Source organism: Mus caroli, chromosome 17, assembly GCF_900094665.2.
Source record: "Mus caroli chromosome 17, CAROLI_EIJ_v1.1, whole genome shotgun sequence".
Taxonomy (NCBI): Eukaryota; Metazoa; Chordata; class Mammalia; order Rodentia; family Muridae; genus Mus; species Mus caroli.
In genome coordinates, this window is record NC_034586.1 from 2,637,072 (window position 1) to 2,641,481 (window position 4,410).

Below are 4,410 nucleotides of genomic sequence, written 5' to 3' on the forward strand. Positions count from 1 at the left end.
GGGAAGGTCCGCCTCACTGGGAAGGTCCGCCTCACGGGAAGGTCCGCCTCACTGGGAAGGTCCGCCTCACTGGGAGCCCCGTCGTTTCCTCCTCACTAAGCTGCCTCTGCTCTGAGGACCTCAGAGGGGCTCCGTGCTTGAAGCTGCCAGAACTTCACAAGACTCCTGCCCACTAGTGAGAGTGTTAAGAGTCTTTGAGTAAGGCTGGTCTGTGCTGACCCAGAGGTCAGAACTAGACCCTCATGATAGGCTTCGGATTCCCATCCTCCTCCATCCAAGAGAAAAATGCCCAATGCCCAAATTTGTGAAAGATCCGAGCTTGTGGAAGATGAGAGTCCTCACCCTACAGATATTGGGCTGAGTACTCCTAGTAATGACTGACCGAGGATAGCTCAATGCCAGCCTTCCTTCAGAGTCGGTCCCTCCAATACAGATGCTACCTGGCCCCATCCTGTTTTGTCACCATGCCGCCACTGTTCGGTCCTGCAGTCTGCTTATTGGCCATCTGTCTTCTGTTTTTCCTACTGCTGTGATAAAGACCAAAAAAGCAACTTATGGAGGAGAGGGTTCCTTTGCCTTATATACCCTGAGCCACAGTTCATGGAGGGAAACCAAAACAGGAACTTTACACAGGAACTGAAGTGAAAACCTTGGAGGAATAATGCTGGCATCTGGCTTGTGCCCCATGGCTTGCTCAGCCTGCCTGCTTAGAGAACTGAGGACCACCAGTCAAGGGAAGGCACGACCCATGTGTGACAAATCAAAAACACACAAAAGCAAACCAAAAAACTACGCAGCACACGGTCCCAGCAAGCACTTAGAACACATGTTTATGATTTGCATCATCTATGCTCTAAGTACCGGGCTAATTGGACTGCGGCCAGAGCACCCAGCTGTGTGACAAAGTTGCCACTCAGCTGAGCTCTCACCCACTGGCCTCTTTTTTCATTCATGCCTATGTATATCATGTGTGTTTACTATTTGCATGCTGTAGAGCTGTAGCCTGCTGTGACCTGTGCCATGATGACTCCCGAGACCTCACAATGACCACGGGAGATGGGCACTAACATTGCCTCCATTTTATAGATTAAGAAATCTGGGGTGTACAGAGCCTAGGGAAGGCTGCCTAAGGAAAACACAATTTGACCTGAGCCCCTACTCTGAACTCTGTGGTATGTTACACCCCAGTGAAGAAGCATGGAAAGCCAACATGTGTGGGATTTTTTTTCTCTCCCATAACCCTTATAGTTCACACAGCCTGTCATCATGTCTCCTCCCCTTGAAAACCTACTATTGGGGGAGATTTCTCACCAGTCGTTCATACCCTAAGGGGAATTTAAGTCAAATTTCAGGGACATATGAACTTCAATGAATTAATATTCTTCTTGATTAAAAAGGCATTCGGAATTGGTATGGTGGCTCCTGCCTCCAATTTCATCCCTTGGGAAATGAAGGCAGGAGGATTAGGAGTTCAAGGTCATCCTCAGCTATGCAGCAGGTTGGTTAGCTCAGGCTACATGAGATCGTGTCTCAACTGGGAGGGCTAGAAAGACGGCTCAGTGAGTGTGCAAGCATGAAGAGCTGAGTTAGGGTCCCGGCACATATATTTAAAGTCAAGCATGGTGGGCACATGCGTCTGTCACTACAGTGCCGTGTGGTGAAAAGAGGAGGATTGCTAGTCCTTCCTGGCCACTAGCCTGCTTTCAGCTTCAGTGGCAGACCCCGACTCAAAGGGAGAAAGCAGAGAGTGGAAGACCAGGACGCCCAACATCTTCCTCTGCCTTCAGCACTGGCACATATACCCATACACAGAGCACACATACCACACTCACACACACATATGTGAACATACACAGATTTCAACTTTAATAGCAGTAATATAACCACAGGGATAAAAATTGTGTTTCAGTGCTTCGGTGTCCCAGCCCCCGTATTTACAAGTCTCTAATAGTTACCATCAGTTGTCTTGGTTGAGAGAGGGAGAAGGAATGAGGCTGCGATTAATTACCGTGTGTCTGACACGTCACTGGATTCTTTGCATGTGTTTACATCTCCTTTAATCTTGAAGGTGAGGCGTTAATGAGACCCAGTGAAAGCACGCTAATTGTCCCATTGAAGAGACAGATTCCTCAGTATTAAGTATGCAACACAGCTAACTCAGGGCTGAGCTGAGGTTTCTTCCTTGGCAATCTGATTCCATGCAAAATGCTCTCCTTAACCCCTCTACCCCAAGGTGTGTTTACAGAGAGCAGCAGCCTGAAGGCCCCTCCCAGGGCTGAGGTAGTCACAACCCACAACCTTTCTATGCAGAATATGATTCATTTGACACAGTCACAAAACCGAATGTGTGACCTGTCTATGGTCCCTCCCAATTTAATCAATACATCTATCGGCGATGGTTATGTGACTTCAGGTTGACTGCATCCGGAATCCCCTAGGAGACGAGCTTCCAGGCATGAGTGTGTGGTTATGTAGGGGCTATTTAGACTGAGTTAACTGCTGGGCATACTCTTGGGGGTTATCTTCTTGTTGTTGAAGAAAGACCCATGGTGAAGGAGGGCAGCCCATTCTCTGAACTTGGCTCCTGGATGCACAGAAAGGCAGAAGCTAGACTAGCATGAGTGGTATTCTTTCTCTGCCTCCTGATGATGGGCACCTGGTGACCATGCTGCTGTCTACCCTGGCCTAACAGACTGTGTTGGCATCAGGACCTCCGAAATCTGTGACATCACATAGGCACGACCTACACACCTGTTGCCAAGGCAACAGCCACCATATTTCCAGAATCCACTTGGCTCACCTCCCACCTTTACCTATGACTACATCACCATTCATATATAAAGAAAGACCCCTCTGATCTCTCTCGCTCTCACTCTCTCTTCCCGCCCACTTCTCTTTCTGCCACCACCTTGCCCTTCTCTCTCTCAATAAACCTCCCGTGGAACTATTTGACCTGGTGTGGCCTTTCTGAAGCTGCGTGATGATCACAACAGACTGTCCCTTCCAACTGGAAAACAAATCCTTTCTTCCTTCCTTAAGTTACTTTGATGGGGTATTTTGTCCTAGCATCCTAGGTAGGTAGGTAGGTAGATGGATAGATGGATAGATGGATGGATGGATGGATGGATGGATGGATGGATAGATAGATAGATGGATAGATGGATAGATGGGATAGATAGGTAGATAGATAGATAGATAGATAGATAGATAGATAGATAGATAGATAGATAGATAGATAGATAGATAGATAGGTAGATAGGTGGATAGGTGGATAGGTGGATAGGTAGATAGGTAGATAGGTAGATAGATAGACAGACAGATATCCACTATCATGTGCAGGTCAGTGAATGCACTCACTACATGCTCACGCATGCTCTCCATGCTCCCCCGTCCACACCATCACTTTGCATCACTTCGGCTGGTACAGTGGAGATTTCCTGCATAGAACTCACCTGCATGGGCACGGGTCAGGTGAACCAGTTAGCTGGTCCAGAGTGATCCTCACAATGACGCTGCTTGGGGTATGTCTTTAATAATTGTTTTCTTTATCAGTCCTGTTCTGTTTATTCTAGGGCCTCCAATTATACACATATACTCAGAATTTTCAATTTTAATAGTAATAATATAGGTTTCTGCCAGCCTGAACATGATTCTGCCATTTCCCTCGGTTCTTTAGACGGGGTCATTTGTTCTGGTCCGTCTCAGTGTTCGCTGCTCTTTTCTTCTTCTTCCATTTCCTGTTCACTGCTGAGTTCATCACTTGGTCATCATTCTTCTCGATTCTATAACTCCCCTTCCACTCTATCACATTTTCCCTTGTCTTTGTGTGTCTGTTGACACTTTATTAGACAGTGGTGTTTCAGAAGGTCTAGTGTTAACTTTACATTTTGTGTCATCCCCATTTTGGCCAGCAGTTCAGCTGATGGTTAATCACTGTGAATTCCTCTGGGCTCTGATCATGTCTGGTTAGAGTAGGACTGTGGGAAGTCCGTGGGACTTCTCCGGGTCCTGAGAACAATGTCTGCTGTAAAGATCTTGTCAGAGTTTGGTTTTCAGCTCTGCTAACATAGCTAGTCTCTTACCTTAGGACACAGTTCCCCTGCTGGGGTCTCCTCTGGATGCCACGATAGTGAATGGGGGTGGGTGTCAATGAGACCAAATCAGCCACATCTGTCTCATCCTGTCTCCTGTTCAACTCTTGACCTCACTGTGGATGTGAGATCACAGCTGGGTACTAAGAGTTATGGAAGACCCTCTGTGTACCTCCCTGCACAGCATCCTCCAGTGTTCTGACCTCACAGATCCAGCCACTAGCATCCTCACAGTCCCTCCCTGCACAGCATCCTCCTGTGTTCTGACCTCACAGATCCAGCCACTAGCATCCTCACAGTCCCTCCCTGCACAGCATCC

At 47.6% G+C, this 4,410-nt stretch overlaps 1 protein-coding gene across 2 annotated transcripts in view; it reads left to right on the plus strand.

Moving 5' to 3' along the window:
* The window catches only part of Zdhhc14 (zinc finger DHHC-type containing 14), a 260,087-nt gene that overhangs the window by 246,506 nt on the left and 9,171 nt on the right, over positions 1–4,410 (plus strand). The gene's annotated exons all lie outside the window — the stretch shown is intronic.